The 12,431-nt window shown below is 45.1% G+C and overlaps 1 long non-coding RNA gene across 1 annotated transcript in view; it reads right to left on the reverse strand.

The window, feature by feature from the left end:
- The window catches only part of LOC126418888 (uncharacterized), a 580,721-nt gene that overhangs the window by 388,541 nt on the left and 179,749 nt on the right, over window positions 1–12,431 (reverse strand). Inside the window, exon 2 of the long non-coding RNA XR_007575902.1 lies at window positions 2,931–2,984. This is a non-coding gene — a long non-coding RNA (uncharacterized LOC126418888). The remainder of the gene's footprint in view (window positions 1–2,930; window positions 2,985–12,431) is intronic.

Consider the following 12,431-nt stretch of genomic DNA (forward strand, 5'->3'; position numbering starts at 1 on the left):
TAGAGACACGACCCGCAACAACATAAATATCTTTGAGAAAACAATTTGCTGTCAAACTTGAATTTCTACAACTGTCAAAATAGTAAATAAAAACGTGTTATAATATAAGTGGAACATCAAATCATCAAAAAACTATAAAATGTTACTGAAAAAATATTACATCCAACAACTACGGTCAGCAATAATTGTTTATTTAAAGTTAACTTATACATTATATATTATGTAAAATATAAATATGATTGATTGCAGATGTATTGATTAAGGCAATAATGCAGAAAGATACTTATATACAAACACAAAATATCAGGCAGCATACTGTCTACCAATTCTCTGCATAATCTTGATAGTGATGTTAATGTATTTCTTCATTTGCTGCTTCGCCCTTCAATGATACTGTTGTAATGTTGTTGCATTTAAACTCGAGCTTTGAGGCGACTTACTTTTAACATGTCACAAAATACTGAACTTGTACTCGAAAGTGGCATGCTCGTGTCCTAGCTCGTGAGTTCAGTACAACCAAAATAACAGCGTGAGCAATAAGTTGTTGTGTAGACACAGTATGGAGGTGGTTTACTTAGTCACAGTCCTATCAAAATTGGTAGAGAGAACCACAATTATTTAGGACATTACCAGAGTATGTAGCTACCGTACAGTAGAGGAGTACATCATAAAGCGATGCTAAATCCTATACCGTTGCGAAAAAACAATTTGACCAGCTGCTTAATATCCCACGAGTACAGCATATAGCGATGGTAAATCCTACAGCGATGGGAAAAAATAATTTGACCATCTGCTTAATGGGACACCTTTGGAATGCAATACACATGCGAACCAGCGTGACATGCATTCCATGACTCGTTGGTTGGTTTCGGAAGGTATGTGGCTCCAGATGCCTTCGCGCATGCCATGCTGTCCACATAAATTACAGGTGGCATGTGGGCACGGAAGTGACGCTCGATAACGTCGCCCAAAAACAGTTGCATCTAGTGACGATCAGTCGAATTTGGTGGCCAAGACATCTAAGTTAGTTCACTGTTATGCCCTTCTAACCACTGAGCAACGATTCGAGTCTTGTGAGACGAAATTTATCCTACAGGGAGATCCCATCACTCTCAGGAAATGTATAAAGCATAAAGGGATGCAAGTGGCTCGCAATAATTTTCTTGTCTACAGCTGCCACTGTGCTTGCGATTCCTATCATAGGAGCGTGAATGTCCCCCATAACGTAACACTGCTCCCACCGGCCTGAGTCAGTTGGGCAATGCATATTCGCCTGGATAACGGCATATCTGGATACGACCGTTCTCCTGGTTAGGTGGGTGGGGTGCTTGCCTCCCGTGCAGCGGGCCAGGGTTCGATTCCCGGCCGGGTTGGAGATTTTCTCGTCTCGTGGACTGGGTGTTGTGTTGTCCTCATCATCATTTCATCCTCATCACCGGCGTGCAAGTCACCCATTGTGGCATCGAGTAAAATAAGACTTGCACTTGGCAGCTGAACTTCGCCAGACGGAGCCTCCCGGCCAACGATGCCATACGCTCATTTCCATTTTTTTTGTATACGACAATTGACCTGGCATGAAAAGGAACGTTATTTACCCACCTGGGCAACACGATTCCATTTATCCATGGTCCGTAACTGACGCCTTCGTCAACATGGAAACAGGTAGGGCTCGTCTGCTGTGGAGCCACATGTTCAACAATTTGCGCTGAAAGGAGTTATCAGAAACACTTTTTTCTGCACTACCACTGTGCTGTGTCATCAGATTTTTAGATGTAGTCACCTATCCCGCTTAATAGGACCGCCGAGCCTCCGTTCTCCATGTTCAGTGATGAAGCATAGGCGACCAACAGGTTGTCGCTGACTCAAGATTCTTCAAGGCAGCGTCACGCAATAGTGGACCAATCTCGCCCGGTCCTATGGCCTTTGCAAAAGTCGCTTATGACAGAGAATTTAGCCCATTTGCTGCCGCTTTCCAAAATAATTTTGAAAATTAGGGGGCGCAAAATGACGAATTTTCAAAGCTCGAAAAGAATAATTGAAAAATAAACATAAAAGTAAAAGTATGAGTGGTACGGAGGAATGAAACCAAGGGATACTTAAATTCATTCAAAATAACCTGAAGTAACACTGATACAAGGGAGCTGTGATTACAGTAATACAGAATTGCAGCGAAGAATACAGACACGCACTGGATGTTTTGTATGGTTGGATGCTGAATACGATAAGACATGATCCACCTGAATCAGTACGGATCTGAGGGAGATGAAACATCAGTTACAACATTGTGTGTGTTTTGTATTGAACCGGGGACCTAGAAATGACGGAGAGGCTTCGTCCCGCCGTAACCCTCAGTGGTTCACAACCCTACAACATACCACCTCACCGCCGCCCCGCACCCAGGGTTATTGTGCGGTTCGGCCTCCAGTGGGGGAACGTCTCATATCAGACGAGTGTTTGCTTGGTAAATAATTATGGTGTACACGTAAGTGGAGACAGTGTTTACGCAGTGTAACTGAGGCGAAATAAGGGGAACCAGCCCGCATTCGCCAAGGCAGATGGAAAACCGCCTTAAAAACCATCCACAGGCTGGCCGGCACACCTGACCTCGACACTAATCCGACGGTCGTATTCGTTCTGGGGACCGGCACGCCTTCCCACCCGGGAAGTAGCGCGTAAGACCGCGCGGCTAGCCGGGCGGGCCAATTACAACATTACTCGTGGATGAACATGCGGGACAAAACTTAGTGAATAGCTGGAAGACAACAGTAACACAAAACAGTGGAGCTCTTTCTTGTGCTCGATTTTTGACAGCAAAGAGGTTTCTAGGGAGATGGAAGTACACTTTCAAAACGACAGCTGTTGTAAATTATATTTTAAGGTAATTCCAAACAAATACTTCAAAATTTCAGTAAGACTGCATGGCCACATACCTTACGCCAATTTTGTAATCATGGAAGATGCCACATGAAATCCACGAAACACCCCTGGAATGAAGAAAAGAGCAAACAGTTAGTAACTGTATTATTTCCAACGGTCACAAGTGAAGCAATACAACAAAATGGAAATTTATGCGCTAGCGACATGTAAAGGTAATTTGTCAGCCGAGAATATGGATCTTGGAACTTTATTTCTGTGCATTATGCCTGCTAATTGTACTACATGTGTTTCATTAATCATTTGTAGTTGGACACTATAATATTTAAAACGGTTATCGAGATTGCGTGGCCGGCCGGAGTGGCCGAGCGGTTAAAGGCGCTACAGTCTAGAACCGCACAACCGCTACGGTCGCAGGTTCGAATCCTGCCTGGGGCATGGATGTGAGTGATGTCCTTAGGTTAGTTAGGTTTAACTAGTTCTAAGTTCTAGGGGACTTATGACCACAGCAGTTGAGTCCCATAGTGCTCAGAGCCATTTTTTTGAGATTGCGTGGGATATGTTATAAACAACGGCAGGTTCGGTAATTCTGAGGAGAGATCTTGATTTGTAGTTTACCCGTTCTGGTTTCACCCTTAGTTATTCGATAAAATGTGTACAAGTAATTTTTATACTGGCGCAGAATGAAGTAACTGGGAAAGCTCATTTTGTTAAGAGCTTGTAGTTGCATTTTCTTATGATGTCGCTACGTGCAATCGAGAAGATTTAAATAATTTTCTTTTCGTTTTGTATAATGATCCATGAAACTTTATGAGCCGAAGAAACTTCGTCATCAAACTAGACACTAGACAAATGAGGTTTGCTTTAAATACTCGCTGTAACGATCGTGAGCGTTAGTTACCTTTGAGACTGGATGTGGTTCAAATGGTTCAAATGGATCTGAGCACTATGGGACTTAACTTCTGAGGTCATAAGTCCTCTAGAACTTAGAACTACTTAAATCTAACTAACCTAAGGACATCACAAACATCAATGCCCGAGGCAGGATTCGAACCTGCGACCATAGCGGTCGCTCAGTTCCAGACTGTAGCGCCTAGAACCGCTCGGCCACACCAGCCGGCTGGATGTGGTGAGTTGACGTTAGTCGAGAATACCCTTAAAGTGACAAAGACGCCTTTATCAACCCACTATCAACAGCTCACTGAGTTTGAATGAGGTCGTGTAATAGGACAACGCGAATCCAGACCTTCCTTCTGTGATACTGCAGAAAGACTTGGCATGAATGTAACCACTGTACGTAATTGCAGGCAGTCGTGTTCACGAGAATGTACCGTCGCAAGATGACCGGGCTGCGGACATCCACATGGCACTACCAAGATGGAAGACCATCATGTTCAGCGTACGGCTCTAGCGAGTCGCACTACATTTGCAGCTGAAATTTAAGTAGCTGTTGGCACCACAGTGCCGCAGCGAACTGTTACAAATTGGTTACTTCAAGGACAGCTCCGACCCAGACGCCCAGTAGTGTGCATTCCACTGGCTCCAAACCAACTACATTTGCAACTTCAGTGGTGCCAAGCGAGACCTTCTGGAAGGACAAGTTGGAGATCTCTTGTGTTTTTTGATTAAAGCTGGTTCTGCCTTGGTGCCAGTGGTGATGGCCGAAAGTTGGTTAGAAGAAGACCATTTGAGGTCCTGAAACCAACCCGCCTGAGTCCTAGACACACTGATCCTACGCTTGGAGTTATCCCATGCACCCTCACAGCAATCCCGTACGTCAGTCTGGTCATTTGACCTCTTTTGTTCCACTCATGAAAAGCATTCCAAGGGGTGTTTTCCAACAGAATAACGCCCGCCCTCATAACTGCTGTTGTAACCCAGTAAGCTCTACGGAACGTCGGCATGTTACCTTGGCCCGCTGGATCACCAGATCTGTGTCAGGTGAAGCACAAAATGGACGTCATCGGAAGCCAGCCCCAGAGTCATCAAAACCAACATTGGCCGTCCCTGTATTGACCGACCAAGGGCAACAGACATGGAACGCCATCCTACAAACTGACAGCCGGCACTTGTACAACGCCGTGCAGTGCAGGGATCGCATTCAACATTCTGATTCCGGTGGTTACACCAGTTATTAATGTACCAGCATTTCACATTTGTACTGGCTTATGTTGCACTTTAATGAACCTGTGATGTTTCAATAAAAATAAACATACAAAATTGAACGAAGATTTGAATGAGAGTGAAAATGCTACAAAAATTCTTACAAAGAATATTTCGACATGTCTTTGCGGAAAACAATGATCAAAAGCGTCGGACCCTTGGTGACGGTGATCATAGCGAGGAAAGTACTCGTACGTTAGGAACAGCAGTATTTATCGTAAGTTGCTAGAGCAACCAAGTGATTATGACTTATTTGGAGACTGAAAATCTACTGTATAGAAATCTACATGAATTCTGTGTTTCCTCGTACATTGACTTCGCGAGCTTCCTTTCTTCCTTGGTTCCAGTTAGTCACGGCTTACTATATGTCATAGGGGTCCATAGCAGAGAAGCTATGAATTTACTAATTTCGAGTTTTCAGAGTGTTTTTAGCTTCCATCGAGAATCAGTACTGGGTCTAGGCTGCTTTAGTTAAAAGCGGAAGGGATTTTTTTTTTCAAATGAGCACAATCAACAGTACTTAAACGGACTTTATTATTTTGTGATCTTGTTGGTCGCTTCTTTGTGATCAGAAGTGGCTATATAAACACAGATGCAAATACCGCTAAAATATAACAAGTCTAAAACTCCCTTCAGAAGGTCTACATCACGACTGTGGACAAAAATGATCGAAATGATAATTAAATCAAGACCCTGTGCTGCCGACAGGCGTTAACATACATCAACGGGGACAGTTGATAAATGTGTATACCGACCAGGATTCGAACACGGGATCTCCTACTTACATCACATTTGAGCCACCGAGGTCACAGAGCATAATGCGACTGCAGGGACTTATCCCTTGCACGCGCCCTGTGAGACCCACATTCCCAACTTAATGTCCACACACTACATTCAAAGTGCAAAACTCTTGAAAAAAAATTCAGTGCCATGACTAGCTTTCAAATGATCCATAGAAAACGTCGTTATTGCTTTTGTACACAAAGTTACGATTTTTCTATGATTTTGAATTTTCGTCTATTTCTGAAATGTGTTAACATCCGAACAGATTGCCCTGTCATCTGTCATACAGGCTCAGTCTCTTCGCCTTGTCAATACCCTACCTCTCCTATGAGTTTCTCGTCTGTGAATATGCTTTCACTTACACTACTCGTATATGACGAGAAGTATCCAGACACCCCTATGTAATGCGGAATTGATCGCTAGATACCACCAGAGGCGGAGCCGGCTGGTGACGCGGAGTATTGTGTTGTCAATAAGAAGCAAAAAATGAAATGAGCGTGTGGTATCGTTGGCCGGGAGGCTCCATCCGGGAAGTTTGGCCGCCAATTGCAAGTCTTATTTCAGTCGACGCCACACTGAGCGACTTGCGCGCCGCTGATGAGGATGAAATGATGATGATGACAACACAACACCCAGTCCACTAACGGAGAAAATCTTCGACCAGGCCGGGAATCGAGCCCGAACCCTCCGCACTGGAGGCCAGCACGTTACCACCCAGCTAAGCAGGAGGACAATAAGAAGCAGTAACAGCAGCGGGAGTTGGTCAGGAGAGCTCGTTAGCTTCGAACATGAATTCCTCATTAGATGTCACACGAGTAACAAATCCATCAGTGACATTTCGGTCCTTCTAAAGCTGCCCAAATTGGTTGTTAGTGGTGTGGTTCTGAAGCTTAAACGCGAAGGACAACCGCACCGAAACCAAGACCAGAGCGATCTGATGTATAGGTGGATAGGGACAGTGGAACATTAAAGAGGGTAATTGTAAAATATCGCATTAAATCAGCGGCAGGGAATCACTCGTGAGTTTTAAAGTGCTGCCAGCTTTCCACATATCACAATGACTGTACGTAGCGAGTTAAAGAGGATGAAGCAGCTCCTTAAAGTCACACACTTCCCTAGTCACCTTTAAACTACACCTGAGGTGGTGTAGGGATCGATGTCATTGGACAGTCGATGACTCGAGTTATTAATCACTCTCTGACTTGCGACAATCCGGTGGAAGGGTTTGGGTTCGGCCACTGCATGGAGAACGTTAACTGCAACCACGTTTAATGGCAACGCAGAAGTACGGAGTATATGCTTTTACGGCATGGGAGTGTTTTCCGTGTTTAGATTGAGGACTGAAGGACAACAACGTTCCGAAATGGGCTGGCCTGCTGAGTCAACAAAATAAAACGCCTTTGGGATGATTTAGAACGTCTACTTCGTTCCATCCCATAACTTCCATCTCCATTATGTTCACTGGTTTCGGCTCTTGAGGAAAAATGGGCTGCCATTCCTCCGAAGACATTCAGACAGCTCACTGAAAGTTTCTCCAGTATGAGTGCAAGCCGTCATAAAGTTCAAGGATGGACACAAACCACAATAATATCCACTAATGCATTCGGATTGGTGCTGCTGGTGGTAGCGGTCATGTGTGCGTTCTGTGTGCTTGCGTGTGTCAATGGGTATGTGTTTTTCTTGAATGCTTTGGCCGGAAGCTATGATGAGTAAAAAGTCTTTTCGTTGCGTCTGTCTGCAAATCAACGGGTCATCTTTGAGGTGAGTAGCAATCTGTCCTTTTCCTAAATTTAGTTTTTGCAAAATCGTTTGAGAAAGAGTACAGAAATAACGTTCTACTCGTAAAGGCACTGCTGCCCCTTGAGTAGCAGGCTAACCAGCATTCTCTGTGTGCACGCCTACGAGCGCACAGTTGTGCTGCACAGCTCGGCAAGTAATCACGCAGATTATCGGCTTTCTTATTGTTCTTACACTTACTCTCGGTGCAAGTGGCCATTTCCTCAGCTGCTTCCTTAGTCACGCCGTCTGTCAGCTTATCGCTTTGGACAGAACACAAGACAGATCGTGTTGTCTGCACGTCTGCCCGCCACAGCCACCGCCTCAATTGTGCTCCGAGCTGCGGCCACCTGTCAGATCTCGCTTGCGCTGCCCCGTCACGCACCTTGTTATCCTCCGGACCGGGCCGTCGCATGTGCTTTTTCATAAATAGCCCAGAGGAGAGTACTGTAGCAACATTCAGAGGGCAGTAAACAACGGCGGCTAGGTATTCCTTGACTTCGGGAAGGTAATCGATATAGTGCCGCACTATTGACTAGTGCGCAAAATACGAGTCTATGTAATATCGGACCAGCTTTGCTGTTACATACAGGACATTCTAGCAAAAGGATCACAACAAGCATGTTTTAAAAGGAGAAACGGGGCAGTGGTGGGGTGGGGAGGGGGGGGGGTGTCAAAAGTCAAATCGAAAATACCTCGTGCCTTTACCAAAGAAGTATCGTATGGGTGTTAATGTGCACGATACTGACTTAAGAATGATCCAGAGAAGATCGGCACCTCATCCGAATGGCACTGCACCGCATATCTGCGACCTCCTTGGCTCTGGCGCAACTGTGAAACAGTGTAACACATCGTACACTATAAGGACTGACAGTCCGACGTAGTTTATTGCTCCATGGATTACTTGCGCGTCGTCCACTTCTCCACCTATTTTTGGCAAATATGCAAGAACGTGTTAGACGGTAGTGGTGAATAGAGTGGTGTCACTCGGGACGGGAATGGCATCAGATAGTGTTTTCGGCCGAATCCATGTTCTGTTTGTTTGAAAATGATGTCCGCATTTTGGTTCGCCACAGACAGGAGGAGAGGCATCACAGTGACTGCATGTACACAAGACGTACCGTGCCAATTCAAGGCCTTATGGTGTCAGGTGCTATTACGTACCACCAGAAATCACAGTTGCTGCGTGTCCAGGGCACTGTGACCAGTATACCCTAAGTGAATGACGTTCTGTTACCCTTTCTGCACAACAACCCAGACACCATTTTTCAGCAAGACAATGCACGACCACATGTTGCTGCACGAACACGTACCTTCTTGGTGTCAAAGGATGTCAGTTTTTTTCTCTGGCCCGCCAGATCACCAGACTTGTCGCCAACCGAAAATCTGTGGGATGTGGTGAAAGGATGGGCGCAGCACTGTGACCCATTGCCAACCACAACAGATGAACTTGGGAACCAGATGAATGCAGCATGGATGGCTATACCAGAGGAAGCCATTCGCGTCTTATACACGTTATCAGGTCCCATGGCGGACCCTGTGCCTACTAGACAACAGTACATATGCTGAACCGAGGTGACTGAAATGCTAATCACTTCTGCAGAACATACTAATGTACATATCCTGTGAATATGAATCTCCGCCGGCCGGAGTGGCCGAGCGGTTCTGGGCGCTACAGTCTGGAACCGCGCGAACGCTACGGTCGCAGGTTCGAATCCTGCCTCGGGCATGGATGTGTGTGATGTCCTTAGGTTAGTTAGGTTTAAGTAGTTCTAAGTTCTAGGGGACTGATGACCTCAGAAGTTAAGTCCCATAGTGCTCAGAGCCATTTGAACCATTTTTATGAACGTCCTATCTATAGTAGTTCCAGGTGTTCTGTTTTTTCTGAACACGCGTGTACATATGTGAAGCAGAGATGAATGTAGAACCATTCTAGCGCCGATTCTGGCAGAAAACGGGGAAAATACATTGACATTAGAGGATTTGACAAAGAGGAATTTATTCAGTTTGATGCCCGGGAACGAGAATTTCGGAAACGGCGAAGTTGGTCGGGTGTACTCGTGCTACTGTCACGAGGATCTGTGGAGACTGATTTAAGAAGAGCGAAACCACGAGAAGGTGACAAGGAGTTAGATTCACACGTGTCGCCGCAGAACGTGAATATCGGACGCTTATAATCTCGGTAAAGCAAGATAGGCGGTGACCTGTGACAGATCTGACGACAAAAAATATAATTCTGGTGCAAGCACAAGTGTTTCGGAGCATACCGTCCAGTGTATGTTGCTGAACAAGGCGCTCTGCTGCAAATGGGCCCGCCGGCCGCGGTGATCTAGCGGTTCTAGGCGCGGAGTCCGGAACCGCGCGACTGCTACGGTCGCAGGTTCGAATCCTGCCTCGGGCATGGATGTGTGTGATGTCCTTAGGTTAGTTAGGTTTAAGTAGTTCTAAGTTCTAGGGGACTGATGACCACAGATGTTAAGTCCCATAGTGCTCAGAGCCATTTGAACCATTTTTTGCACATGGGCCCCACTTGCTCATCAAACGGCGCCGTAAATTACGATCGCAGTGGGCACTGGCTCATCGAGTGTGGATCGAGGATCAACGGGAACGTGGTGCCTGGTCGGATGAATCACGTTGCTTGTTTCAGCAGGTTGAAGGTCGAGTCTGGATCCGCCGTAGGGCAAGCGAATGGCTGCACGCAACATGCACCATGTCACTGATACAGACCGGTATTATGCGGGGGGGAATATTCACCTAGGGTTTCTGGAGAACTGTGATATTAACCGAAGATACCATGATCATTGTGGACTACGTGAACCTTACAGCGTAGCAACTTTGTTCTTCCACGCTTGATGTCTTGTCCAACAATGAAGATATCTCTCAGGAGAATAGGTGCCCGTTTACAGGCCCAGAATCGTGTAACATTGGTAGGCCACCAAATTCGTCATATCTGAAAATGGTGGAACCAGTTTGGGACGCTATTTGTCGGAAATTTGGCGGCTACAGACCACTGGACAATAATTTACGGGAACTGCATTACCTGTGTCCGGACCTCCAGAAACCTACGAAGCAGTTGTCCAATCCATGCCAAGCAGAATCGCTGCTATGTATCTTTCCGAAGGCGACCATGACACTGTTATACATGTGGACATAATGTTTTCAGTCACCAGTGTCCTAGGTGGTCATAATTAAACTGACATTCTGCCGAGTACTGCAGTGTGGGGTGTATATATCCCACGACGCTGAATGGTATTTTCAGTAATCGGTGCGATGTATGCTAAAATAGGTAATAGTTCCACTTTCTGCCACCAGGTAAAAATATGGTGCCGTTAGCAGTCATAATATGGTGTGGGTACGTGAAGAGGCGCGGGACGATCAAACGCCGAGGTTCTGGCACGTTTACTAGGATATGGTCACAAGTTACAACACGACTCAACATAGTCTCCCGATTCTGAAACATGCTACGTCCGTAGCGAAGCATGGTCGACAGTTGCTCGCAGCATACATGATGTAAACATTGCAATATGTCGTGGTATGCTATTCTTCAGATCAGGAAGAGTCCAAGTAAATCCCTGACATCTGTCCAAAGAATATTCCCCAGCCACATGTTATCCATTCCACTGCCTGACAAAAAACTGTACTGACAGGTTACTCTGTAATTGCAATGTATGATCTGAAGATGGGCAGCTAGCCTGAAACCGGTTGTTGAAAATAAAAAAAAAATAGCGATCAAACAATGAAATGCCATATTTTTAGAAAACAAAGGGCCGAGTTACGGCTTCACTTGGTGTACATTCTGAATCTTGTATTGATATCGGTGTAAAATGCGTGACAAAATCTTTCGTACTGTTGACGACGGCAAAGACATATATCCCATAGCGCAGCTCTAGCAATGACTGTAGAATTTGAGGCATCCGCTGCACGGCGAGCTATAGCTGCAGCAACTTCGTCGAGATCTACTGTAGGAAGTGGCTACGTCTCTCTCCATGCTACACCATCTAATTCATCTGTTTCTCCACATTTTTTGATCATGTTATAGAGTTCTGGTAAAACAACTTTACCAGCAGTGCACGGTTTTTCTTCTCAACAGCCATTGCGTTTCCTACGGAAAGCTTCACCTTCTTAACCCTTTACACCGATAGTCACTTCACGAAAGAAATCAACACATGTTGCTAAGAGAAAAACAGCGTATTGACGTCAAAACAGGAGATATTTCACATAATGACTGCTTACAGCATCTTATTTCCATATGGTGGCAAGAAGTGGAGCTATTATTTTTTCAGCATACTCCATGAGCACGTCAATTAATGAACACACCTATGATATTTTAGCGTCCTCCAATGTATGCAGCTAGAACTGCAGCACTCAGAAAATATTATAACCACCTGGTATATTTCTAATAGCTATTTACCTACGGCTGCTCTTGTATGTCGGTAGTTTTGTTATGATGAGAAATGATAAGTAAGCTATTGTAGATTCCATAAGGTCAGCTGCCCTGACGTTTCTGCCTGTTCGCGTAACCATAACTCATGTCGTGTGCCGCACTCTCTCCTCCCAATTGCTCCAACGTATACATTGCACAACATGCATATTATGCAACAATTTATTAGTTTTTGAAAAAGGCTTATGTTTCCTGATGTAAAAAAAAAAGGTTACATTCCCTAGTTCACACTCTTGTGAACAGTTTAAGTTGATCAGTTCCTCAGAGTGTACGCTATCTACAACCAAATTTCATCGATGTCGGTTCAGCGGTTATTCGAGCAAACGTAACAGACAGAGTTGCTTGTAGGTTTAATAATACAAGTAGGGAATAACCCGTTTCGGATTTTTCAAAA

The sequence above is a fragment of the Schistocerca serialis genome, chromosome 9, assembly GCF_023864345.2.
Source record: "Schistocerca serialis cubense isolate TAMUIC-IGC-003099 chromosome 9, iqSchSeri2.2, whole genome shotgun sequence".
NCBI lineage: Eukaryota > Metazoa > Arthropoda > Insecta > Orthoptera > Acrididae > Schistocerca > Schistocerca serialis.